Source organism: Grus americana, chromosome 4, assembly GCF_028858705.1.
Source record: "Grus americana isolate bGruAme1 chromosome 4, bGruAme1.mat, whole genome shotgun sequence".
Classification (NCBI taxonomy): domain Eukaryota; kingdom Metazoa; phylum Chordata; class Aves; order Gruiformes; family Gruidae; genus Grus; species Grus americana.
This window is the reverse complement of record NC_072855.1, coordinates 76,381,301-76,394,098: the sequence shown is the minus strand read 5'-3', so window position 1 is coordinate 76,394,098 and position 12,798 is coordinate 76,381,301. Positions and strand designations below refer to the sequence as shown.

At 36.8% G+C, this 12,798-nt stretch overlaps 1 protein-coding gene across 1 annotated transcript in view; it reads left to right on the top strand.

The window, feature by feature from the left end:
- The first annotated feature begins 2,940 nt into the window (after window positions 1-2,940).
- The window catches only part of BBS12 (Bardet-Biedl syndrome 12), a 134,708-nt gene continuing 124,850 nt past the window's right edge, over window positions 2,941-12,798 (top strand). Inside the window, exons 1-2 of the mRNA XM_054824029.1 lie at window positions 2,941-2,992; window positions 6,917-7,044. The gene's annotated coding sequence lies outside the window, so the exon portion shown is untranslated. The remainder of the gene's footprint in view (window positions 2,993-6,916; window positions 7,045-12,798) is intronic.

Genomic DNA, 12,798 nt, shown 5'->3' with positions numbered 1-12,798 from the left:
ATTTGTGGTAGAAGGGTTTAAAAATAATCTGTGTACTCCCAAATATGAAACCTTGAATTACCAAGCTGTTTTGTGGCAATCACTATTTTTGGTAGCGGATTTAAAGCATTTTAAAGGTGTCAAAGCTGTAAAGAACAAAATAGTGTGATGTAGTACAGAAGTCACCAGAAACAAGGTTTCTTCAACTTCCGTGGGCTGCCCCAAAAACCATGAGATGTTGGTGCTTGTAGATTAGTTGGACTCCTCCACCCACAGACTACTTTTATCACTATACTGACAAGACATTGCCATATTGGCTGTGTACATAATAATCTGAAAAACGTTGCCTTTTGAGAGGGAAGTTGCTTCTTTGTGAGTTATGGTAAGAATATGGTAACATTATGACAGTGTTTAAAGGGATGTTGTTAAGTACCATACTTGGGTCTTGTGTGGTGGTGTGAAATACTAGTGTATTTAAGTCAGTACACCTTCATTATGTTACTTGATTTTTGTATATCATACAAGTGTGGGAAGCTGTTACATAGTTTTTTCATACATTAGTAATAGTTCAGTGCTTTAGTTGTGTTTCTTCTTCTTTGGTATTTTTCTCCCCTTAATCCATTTTTCTAACTAGTATGTGGAGTCTTTACTGGAGATGTTCTTAATGATTTTCAAGTTGTTGAAAGTCACTGACTTGTTACCACTCTGCCATTGACTTTTTTTGCTCTTCTGCTGTTTTGTTTTTTGTTGCTATCTTTTGACTTGAGGGGTGATGTGGTGGTGTTTTGGTTTTTTTGTGGCACGTGCTCTACATAATACTCGTTCCATGTAATGTTTCCTTTCTAAGAATGCTTGAGAATGGCCGACACATTCCAGGCTAGAGCATAGCATTGCCTTTTTTCAGGGGTATTAAAACTTCAATAAATTTCCTTGACAACGTGTTAGTGTTTTGTACACTTCTGAACCGTTTTTCTGTATGGACTTAGACTTTCGCTGAGACATCATCACCAAGGAGTTTTCTGCAGTTAAGCTAGAAGCCTTAAATATGTGCAAGTAATTGAGCTTTTTTTTGGTGTGCTTCAGCTATTTTATTAATTGAACAGCAAACCAAAACATCTATGAAATTTAGGTTCCTTCTTAAGAGGAGAGAGGTTTTGTTGTGAAAAAGATGTGATAGCTGTATCCTTGAGAAATGAGTTGATGACAACAGCATGGATCCAGTTCTTGTGTCTGGAGTGTTCTTTGATTAAGTAGCAGCATATGCAGAATGCACTGAGCTAGTAAATGTAGGCAGGTACGTGTTCTATCCAGGCTTTTCCTCAGCTACTTCAGTAATTCCAAAATGTATGGTTCTACAAGCTTGAGAGAGGCAAGAATGCTGTGGCTCCAGTAATGAGGCTGAAGATGTATTACCGACAGGTACATGCATGCAGAGCACGTATGCATCGTACGTACGTACATACATGGCTGGCTGCACATACCATAGACAAGTATGTGAACACAAACAGCACCAACAGCCTCTGGTTGAGAGCTCAGCCTCTCCCCTCCCTGCTTGAGAAGAATGGAGGTCACTGGTGGGAATATCTATACACCTGCATGTATCGGTGAGCACATGTGTGCGTATTCTCTGTATGCGTACATACACGTGTACAGACACACCAGCTATACCTGTACACATATACATGTGACATACATGTCAAATATGGCGTACATGTAATATGCCACATGTTGAATCTGATGTGTCAAATCTGATGTAAGTCACATAGATTACGTCACACACAGATCATGTCACATATGCATGTCTTGTATCACATTTGTTACACACATTGTGCCATGCACGTCGTGTCACATAGATGTCACATGCTACGTATGACATCTGACATCTACGTGACATGTAACACGACAGAGCGTGGCTACCATACAAAAGTCCTGTGGCAGTCCCCAAAACTAGTGCCGGAATAGCCAAAGCCTCTGCTTTCCTGCAGCTGTCTCAAAATATTGCAGTTCATCTCCAAAGCAGTTTGTGCAGAGAAAAAGACCAAAAAATGACGTGTATATATTTTCACACTACATGTGTTTTGTTTATGAAATTAGTGAGCTGTGGCTTCTACCTTTCCTTACAGATGCGTGGGTAAGTATTTCTTGGTTTCTGAAGTATTTGACTCTTCCTACCTTATTTAATGCTTACTGTTTAGGGACTTACTAAAGGTCTTGGTTGTTCCACGTGGGATGTTCAACTGCATGGACTGACCTCAAGGTAGATTTTACCAAGTCTTTGGAGTTGAGGTTTCACATGCTTAAGCAAACGATAAAAGAAGCCTCATTTATTAACAGAACTGTGTTCAATAAAAACTGCTCCTGTACCCTCTTCATGATTGCTGTGAGCTGGGGCAGCAATGCAGATAAACATGCGTGGCCTGATGCTGGAACATGTTTGTCAGCAAAGCCACGTATTACGCTGTTACTTCAGGGTGCAGCTTTCTGCTGTACATGAGAGGCTTTAGATGCAACTCAGAAGGCTATATCGTTTATTGTGAAAAAACTTGGTGCAATAATGGATAATTAAAGCCACATCACTATTACTGAGTTACATTATTTAGTATGTTTTTACAACTGTAAATCTATTATTAGTCTTAAATCATATAAACTGTGTGTCTTTACTATTGAACTATAATTCTATTTCCATTCCCTCCCTAATACTCAGCATTAGAGTGCAAGTCACACCCCCCCCCCCCCCCTTAGGCCAGCTTCCCCCACTAAGTCTGTCAGACACAGGCAGAATTTTTATGAATAAATTTCTCGCCTGTTTTGTCATCTTCTATGTCATACTGTATGTAGGTATTGCCGTTATTACGGGCTCTCATTTGGATGGCATCTGATTTGAGAAGAGGGTGGAGCTGATCTGTTTGTGGCCGGGATGACTGACAGTATTTTGCTCTTCTCAGTCCTTGTGGGTGGGGACAGAGCGCTCCTTCACTGTGGGAACAGAGGTAGAGCAACAGATACCAGCGCTGTAAGTATTTTCCCAGTTTTGGCAGAAAGCTATCATTAACGCCTGTTTTCTCTTTAGCATTCAAGAAAACTGCTGTTTTTTCCATTGTTAATCTGTTTTTAAGTATAACTTGAAATACTCCATACCACACCCACCAGCAAAACACATCAAAGACTAAACGATGGGCTGATAACTGTTGTAGTAGGCTTACTTTCATCAATTACAACTTTGTTAGCGTTGAGTGGTGGTGTTTGGATTGTAAAAGATGCTGCTTTTAGTTGTTTCGTTCTGCATAAAACTTGCAATGTCACATGACTGACTCCATCTTTATTTTAAGTAAGCACATTTCTGAGGTTTCTCAGAATATTTTTGTGAATACTAAAGGCAATATATGTTCACATGGATTTAGACATTAATCGTCAATTTTTTGTCAGTTCTTGTGGAAAGAGTTGGCTGTGTAAGTGTTCTGGGACATTGGTACCTCAGTTACCTGAATAGTTATTATTTCATGTGCATTATTGTTTTAATAATGTTTCCCTGTCTCTGAACGTTTTTGAAAACTATGTGTTTTGCTTACACTAACGAGAAAAATGTATCTTGCAAAAACCATAGCAGAAAGCCTATATAGCTAAGTAGGACACCTCACAAAAAAAGTTTGGGGTTTTGGATTTCTCTTTTGGGGGAAGCAACGTGGTACTACTGTTATGCCCGCATAAACTGGTGTTTTATGTTGCTTTAAAAAGATTATCTGCAGATGTCTTGTTTTGAGTCTGGTACCTGTATGCTTGTATACTGGTGAAGGGTTTTTTGGGTTTTTTATTGTGTTTAAAAAAAAAAAAGAGTAGTAAGTCACCAGTGAAGAAGACAGTATCATTTAAGAAAGAAGACTAGACATGATTTTTATATGTTACTGAAATTTATTAAATATCATCTACAAGTAACTTTTAATAGTTTTTTCAATAAATAGTTGTCTCTCTAAGTTTATTGCCAAAGTGAGAACCAATTAGTTTTCCAAAGTACATTTTGAGCCCGTAGGGCTTACAGAAAGGATCAAATGTGATCTTAAAACAGACTGTCTTATCACCCAGACTAAGAACATACAGTGGTCCTAAAATGGACAGCAAGCTAGTAAGCCACATGGCAAAATATATAAATTAGTCATAATTAAATATTTAAATAAATAATGTAGCAGTAAAAATAAAAATGGTTATCTGATTATTTTAGCATAGACATCAGGAAGTTGCTCAGTTCTTGGTGAAATGCAGGAAATTGTTTCTTGTCATTAGCTTCACAGATCTTGCATCCAGTTCCTAGGGGAGTTAGGTCCTGCAATACAGATATTTTTGTTTATTAGTGATAGCTCTCTTGCCAGCTAGTTTTAGCAATAATACCTCAACAAAAAGAACCCATAATGTTTCAGGGAATTGGCTTTTTTCAGTTGGCAAGTGTTAAGGGATGATAGGATGAAGCAGCTGCTTATAAAGGAGATTTTTGTAAATGGTAAAAATACTGCAAGCTAAACACATTCACTCTCTATGATAAATACTGCAGCAGAGGCAAATCTTAATTTTTAGCCTGAAGAGGATTTCTTAAATGATAAAGATCTCTTAGCCATGGAATTTATGTAGCATATCAAGGTGTACTATATTCATTGTTGGCTCCTTTACAGCCATAAATTTATGGCACAGTTTTTGAAGCCATTGCGTGTGTAAATAATGGTTTTGTTCCTAAAAGCAAGTTTTTGTCAGCGTAAGATGCCTTGCATGATTCAGTACAGATAATAAATGGGGGTTTTTTAATGTTGACTTGTATAACTAGGAGGACTCAAATCTCTTTTACTGTATTGGATTATCATGCAAATAGATGTTGTTGTATAGTTTAATGTTATGATAATTTTGTGTAAAATCCTGTATCCTCAAGAGATGATAATGCATCCGCCATAAAAACACTGGTTCTAGTATTGTTTTTCACTAACGCTGAAACACTTTTTTTCTTAGTATTTTTTATTTAAACTGGGTAAAAAGATTGCCTACCATAAGACTCTGGAGATTCTTTTTGATGTTTCGAAGATTATCACGATTATCCTCATCTTCAATTTCATTGTCCAAGGTGCCCATTTCTGCCAGGTAACATTGTAGAGTTCGCCAGCTGCACTCCTAAATCATTAAAATCATTATATATATATAAAAAAACCTTGTTTCCTCAGGACAATTGATTAACTTTAAAAAAAACCCCAAATCTCAATAACCCATTGTTTTTATCGTCATATGAGGAATTAGGCTGTTGTTTTCTGCAACATATAGTTCATTTGTTCCCCTTAAAGTCGTATTGTAAGATGTTACACCTGGTCTTAGTTCTGTGGTAGATTGTTGTAGCTTTTGAAAAGTAAGTAGTCTTTACAGGACACTCAAAGTGTTGGAATATCTCTTGGGAACACAAAGCTGTAGTATTCGCTCCTAAAGCGAGCCTTACCCCTGCTTGTCATGTGGAAATCATGTCTTAGCAAAAGAGTTAATAGTCAAAGCCTCCATCAGTTTTACAGTGGCCTTTTTAGAGCCATTTTCAGTTAAAGCACTTTGGTTGCTCTGTCTAATGTCTGCATCTGATCTGGCTTTTGAATACGATAAATAACTTTATGCATCACTTTTAGAAGCTGTTTCAGGCACTCAGTAACAATATGTTGCTAATCAGCCTCATACATTTGCATTTAAGCACTGGAGCTCTGAGATAGTTATGTCTTGATATTGCCAGAGATGAGAAAAATGACTCAGACAAGGAAGTGGTTGCAGAATCTGGCTTTAAGTCTTTACTGAAACAAAATTATTGTTACATGAGAATTCTTCAGGATTAAAAACTTAATTGGAGGTTCAAAGTAGTTAACTTAGGTAAAGATTTTAACTACTTCCCAATACTAAATAACTTGATGTACTTGTTCATTGGTATACTTGCACACTGAATTAAAAAGTAGTACAGACCAGCAGCCTGTCAATGATGAATAGTCTCTTGTAAAGCTGTACTTAGAACTCTCTGCATTCTGATGCGCAATTTTTTTAGAAAGAAGCAACCGCATTAATAGTATTTTTGTGGTACTAAGTCTTAGGTATTAATTAAATACCATAAAACATTAATATATAGCTAATATATCCAGAATGGCTTGGTAAAGTTTTGTTCCTGAAGAGAACTAGGTAGAGCATAACTGAGTTTCATTGTTGGTGGGATATAGAAGACTTATAACTTCTTAAACAGAACCTACTAGAGGCTCTGCATCTACTTTAGATAAAATATGGGCAATTTTATATAGATATTTCATATAGATAATCTATTTCTAAATCTAGTTTCATTCTCAAAATTGTTCTTGTGTTAGTGTTAATACAACAGTATTGCCTTCTGCAAATCTTATACAATGTTTAAATGATTCATAAAACATTTTTTCTGTGAATTCAGCTGTCTGTTAAGCAGGATGAATAGGGAGGATTCATTTTGTGTTAGATATTGCACAGAACAATGAGGTGATACTATACATCAGCCTGTTAATGTTTGAGAATACAAATCAGAAACAGAAGTATCTTTAAGGAACTGCACTCCCTACACTGAATTCAAACTGTTCAGATTTGTCTTGTATCTGCCCTTCTGATAAGCAAATTATTTTGGTGTATCTCAGTAATATATCATTTTAAAATAGAATACCTTAGTCTTCTGAAAACAGAAAATGTAAACTCACCTCTTTCTCGTTTGGTGTGTAAAGGTCAAGATGAATCTTCTGTAGAGAAGGGGGAGAAAAAGTTAATATTTCTGAAAAAATACATAGAAAAAAATAGATGGAAAAGATACATAGAAAAGGATGTTATAATAAAAGAAAATCAACACTTACATCCTTGCTTTTTCCCAGGAATTTTAAATCTCTTATTAAAGTTTTAAGAAGGATCTCTTTTTCTGATGCTACAGGTGCTCCATAAGCTGCAGTCATAAGCATTACTGCTGAAATACAGCTGAAGATCAGTACTTTGCACATCATGTCAGTGTTCTGATTATCTGTATGCTAGTATTGGAGTTGTGATATATGATGAGAGCTGGTAAGTTGTCATTAAGCTGTTTAGTGTATTTATACTCTTCTTTCTGGGGGGGAAAAAGATGGGGGCGTCGTGTAAAAGAGATTTTATTACACATTTTTTCATGTGTTCTACCTGTATGGTAAGAATCATTATTTTTCTTTTCCTCCTCTGATGACACTTTGGAATTTTTATAAAGCAAGAGGGATTTTACCTACATTCACTGGTGTAAGAGAAGCCCACACTCACTTTTGGCAGTCTCTCTCTGTGCTTTCTGCATGAAACACTTTTTCCCTCATGCGTTGTCCCACTCCCCCATAGAATATACTACTGCCGTACAAAATGTTCTAAAGATGTATCATTTAACCACTTTGTTTCTCTATGTATTTATCCTTCCACAAATCCTGTGGCATTATTTAAGTGAAGAAGACAGACGCATTCTCAATTTAGTAATTGTTGATTAAACAACAGGAAGAAAGTTGGCTTCCTGTCTGAAGGTGGTTTTACCTGTCATCTTTTGCAAAGACAGCGTAAGCTGAGGTGCATAAGTCAGTCTTTCTACCATCAAATTTAAAATGTTTATGAAAAAAACTCGATCAGGATTCTTTGGGGATGCTAAACTATTTTTCTATTGTATATCTTAACGCTGTTCTTTTTCCCTTGTGTGCACCTTTCACTTTTTTCCAGCTTATAATGAAAATACACTGCTTTCTGAAATATTTATAGATTTATCTAACTGATACCTAACCCACTGCATTTTGTGGTATGTATTACAGTACTGAAGTTGAGAGTAAGCAGTCATTTGACACTGAACTTTTGCATACTATTGCTGAATTGTTTTTCTTTTCTGGTTCAGGGGTCTGAGGGCTGATATCTTTGGAATGCTATGTGCAGCATTTAAAATTCATAGTTTTCTTCATTTTGAGTGTAGTTCTGAGCCAAACACTCCCCCTTACTGCCCAGAAGTTTCTAACATTATGTGAAACATGGTTCTTTTGCTCAGTGAGTTTAGCTGCTGAAGTTGTGTGGGATAAATTCTGGGTTTGCACGCTACTGTGGTTTGAAGTTTAGTAGTGTTCAGGACGAGCAAGACTGGGTGGGTCGCTACTTCACCAGGCATTGCATATAAAGCTACATTCGAAAACCTACTTCACACGTGCTGATCATGTAATCTGGAGAGGAGTGGATATGTTCAGAGTTGGTTAGAACGTGTTTTTGCTTGGATAAAATACAGTCCACTTACTGTAATTCTTTTTATTAGTGTCTGTTTGTCCACTAACCATTAAACTGGTATTAATTAGCACTGCAATCCCAGCTTCTGGAGATCTTGGTCTTAATTTCCTGGTTTTGAAATAAGTGCAAACATTTAATATGTATGGTCATACAGAAATCCTGGTAGCTATTGTAGTTTGCAGTATGTAGTATTTGTGTAGTTTGAAACCTTTTCTGCCACTCTATCTTTTGTCTCTCTTGTATTTATTCTTGATAGTAACCAATTTCAAACAGAATTTATGACTGCAGAGGTGAGCTGCTGAGCACTGGGTCCTTATGCTTATGCTGCTTTTCTCCTGGGTCCTTATGAAGTTAGGTCATTTTATTCAAGGTTTTTAGTTGTTTGGTTTAAGTTAATGTGTTTTGACTGTATGAAGTATTAAATACCTCCACAGTGAGCACAAGACATATTTTTGTTTGTAATTATTGCTTACTGTTTTCAACACTATTCAGTCTTTCCTGTGTCAGGTCTATAAAATTACAGAGGTTTCTGTCTTTTTTTATAAAATATTCCATGGAAATACACTTGGAAGCACTGAATTTGAGATTCTGAATCTGATGCCTTTCTGCAGTGGTTTTTAGCAGTTTAGATTAGAGGTTGCTCCAAGCACTTCCTCTGTGCTGGAGTGTTGGGATGGTTTTTGCAGCAGTGCTTAAAATACAACACAGTGAGCACTGAGTTATGATTTTATTTTCCCAGCATTCTACTGTTTTCTTTTGCAAGTCTTGGAGAACTTTAAAAAAAACCCCAAACCTGAGCATTCTGTCAAATTTTTTGGCAAGTTTACAGATAGGTCTGCTAAAGAACTAACACTGTTTAAGTAACTAGCTCCCATGCATCTCTAACCATAGGGCTTTTAAGAACATTTTCTTCTGAAGTCCTTTATAGGCCATAGCATGTGAAACTCTGATTGTAGTTGTAGTCTAAGTGTACTTGGAATTGGATCTTTCTATGTTAATTGTTTTCAAAGAATAAAAAAGGCTTGCATTTCAAGGTGGGGGGGGTGGAATCTGAATATGCAGAATTTAATAAATTGTGCACAGGAGTTTGATTAATTTTCCTGTAACCTTTTGCTGCAGGCTTTGTGGTCCAACAGGAGACAGCGACAGATCTTGTTTTGACCGTTTTTATTGGATGTACCAGGTGATGGGGAAATGGCTTGGAGTGTATTGATAAACCCAGAAACATCACAAACTTGGTTAATATTAACACACAAGTTAATGTTGGCATTATACCTTAAGTGTTGGGAGTCTGTCCTGCTTAAAAGTTTTAATCTTCACTGTGCTAGCTAAGGAGATTCCAAACCAGTTAGATTGCTCTTACGGGCTCTTCTGTCTTCACTGTGTACATGCAAGACCACATGTAGTAGAAATCTGACCGCAAGCAGTAGGAAGAAGTTGAATCTACAGGGACAAAGGCAGAATGTTCATGGTCGTGACGCTAGTAGGACTGTAGGTCGGCTGTATAGCTGCCTTTGTATCATTGGTACGCTGACATACCCCAACAATTCCCAGCAGTACTATTGCGTTTGAATAGATTTGTGGCCAAAATATCTTCATCCTTTTATTGAATTAGGTTTTTCTTACTTGCATATTTTTCACTCAGGTGCTGTGTGTCAGATTATAACAAACTAGTAGTTCAGTGTATGTTCAGGGGCTCACATACTCTCAGAGATGGAAAGCTTTTTCAGATAGGAATATGCTGATGTGCTATAACTTTTAATATAAATTTTAAATACAGTAATATTTCTGTATGGTGTTGGACTTCCTGCACTGGTCAGATTTCAGTAATTACGCTCAATCTGAATTCATATTTTTTACTAGGCAAGGAATTACTTAGGGTTTTATTCAGAGGTACAGTGATTTAGGTAGCCCTCCCAGCTTCACCGTAGAGTTGATTGCATTTTAACAAGAAATGAAATTATTCCTTTAAATTGCCTTGGAATCATAGAGGATAAAGTAGTGCTGCCGATGCTGAAGCCCCCAAATCCTGCCTTTAAAAATTATTGGGGGCAGGTATTAGTGACCATGTCGTACTGTGGGGTTTTTGGTTTGGTTTGGGTTTGGTTTTAATGTTTAATTATGAAAGGTTAGTTGATTTATATTTCCTTTTCTTTCTAAATAAAATACTGTTACTAAAACAACATTATAAGACAAACACTGTAAAATGCACCATACCAGAAGAAGCCTCACCTAAATTTTCGAGAAAGATTAATTAGCAGTAAAGCAAACATGTTAAAGGGAAACAGTATTTGTGGATCAGGGAGCTGGGAAGGGAGAAGGATATTTGTGTCTTGCTGTTGTTTTAGTGGATTGTTTATACTTCTTGTAGTACTTATGCCTAGTATAAAGCATAAGGGCTTATTTTCTCTTTTAGAGAAAATGAGTAAAAATAAGTGACACACACTGACTAAACTCCTGATCTGTACAACTTCAAAGTCTGGAAAAGTTTTTACATAGGATCTGACTCCTCTCATATTTTTTGTGTCTTTCTGAACTGAAAGCTTGCATTTTTCAATTTTTTTTTCTTTTCCTTGCAAACCTGATGACTGGTGAATTTTGGAGAGAAGTTTTGGTTTCATTGAGGTATTTAGCATCTTGTTGATCAAGGTGCTTGCCTCCTTTCTCCGTCACGAGAACAAAGGAGTATTCAGCTAGAGTCACTGTGAATGTCTTGTTTGGTATATTTAATTCATGTGCAGGTGTGTTTCAGACTCCTACTGTAATAGCGTGCTTTTACAAGATTACTGTCAGTAGAATCATAGGAACCACAGTGGAGTTTGTATGTCTGATGAAGGTGATAACCATCAATTTGTGATCACAGTGTGTTGGTTTAACTCTCTCTAGTGTGTTCTAGGCCAGTTTTAAAGAATTTTGAATATTAGAGGTTGTCTTCTGTTTGCAGCTCTCATAGTGCTAAGCAGTAACCTGTAGAAAGTAAGCCTTTGGTATGCTTACTCTGCTCAGTAGGGAGACTCATGTAAACATGTTGAAGTGCACGTTTGAATAAAGGGTTGAGTGGCAGCTGTTTTAAATTTGTTTTTAAGCCATCAAAAGGAGATAACCACCTCTTTCCTTCTTCAGCCTGTTCTCAGTCTTTCCCTTCAGTCAAGTGGTAGCAGAGATTCGTGATCCTGCCTGCATTTGAGAAATGGAAGATTAATTTCATTGAAGGTGTTAGGTTAATAACAAAAAACTAAAAGTTTAAAAAAATAATTTAGCACTGAACTGTGTGAGTTTAGTACACCCTGTAAAATGGAGCACTTTCTTCCCAATCCCTGTGATCCTAAAACTCAAAATCTCTAACCTATTGAATAGATGACTGCTGTATTTTCTGTTGAGCAAGAACAACCATGGCAATATCCAAATTACAGCCAGTAATCTGTGTCTCCATCTTGCAGTACATTTCAAATAGATACTACAAGTAGACCAGTTTTCAGATAAATGGAATGGATTCCATAATATATTAGTGTTTAAATATAGGAGTGAACTGATGGCTGTGTTTATAAGGAAAGATAAGAAAAAGTAGGAGAAAGCATTACATGTTTTTTCATTATTGCTTGCTTCTGGTGGGATTGTAGTATGAATTTTGCTGATTCGCCAAGGCATGTGGTATCATCACTGCAATGATAAAGGATGATGTGGGAAAGGATCCTTTGGATGGCTTGTGTGACAAGGACAAATGAAGCAAAGGATAGAAGAGAAAGCAGGGAATTGCCATATTGGATTAGTGTTTTTAATTAGTTGAATATTGTCCCTGAGTAGGGCAAGTACCCACTGTTTCAGGAGAAAGTGCCAAAGAAAAAAAAAAAACCCAAAGTGAGTAATTCTTAGAGTGACTTTTTCCTGCAAGAGTAAGTGGGGTGGTTTTTTTAAAGAAATGCTTTTGATTTTAGAGGGTTAACTAAAATGATCTGAAAGCAGTTGACAATTGGGAATCTCTTTACAAAACCTGTCTTTGAAGTAATTTTTCATTGAAAGGACCAACATTAAGAGGGAACACCTCTTTTTTTAAAAAAAAATAAAAAATAAAGTGCTAATAATTATAAACTTGCCTGTCCTTGGGGTAAGTAATTTTAGTCTTTCCTTGGGAACTGACACACAAGTTTTTCTCCTCCAAAAAGTCTTGTTTGTGTAATTGTTTAATAGGTGTGGATTTAGTTAAGGTATGGGGTGATGGACGTATGGGAGCCTTGGTGTTTCCTGTCACCATAGTTAGCACCAGCTATAGGCGCATTCTCCCTAACAGTGTAGTGAGATCTCATAGTGTAGGTCTCTCCCCTCTGCATGTTTAGACAGTCGTGAATCTGCCTTGCGCCCAGCTGTGTGGCCTGATTTTCATTGTGGAGAAGTAGTGTCTTACCACGCATGTCTGCTTAGTCCATTTTTTTCCGTGGAAGTCATTATTGCACCAAATGGCTCATCCATGCTGATGATAACTGGTTCTTCCTTGAGAGATTAAGAACTGTCTCTGAACTTTTCAAAGCAAGCTTCACCAAATGTAGA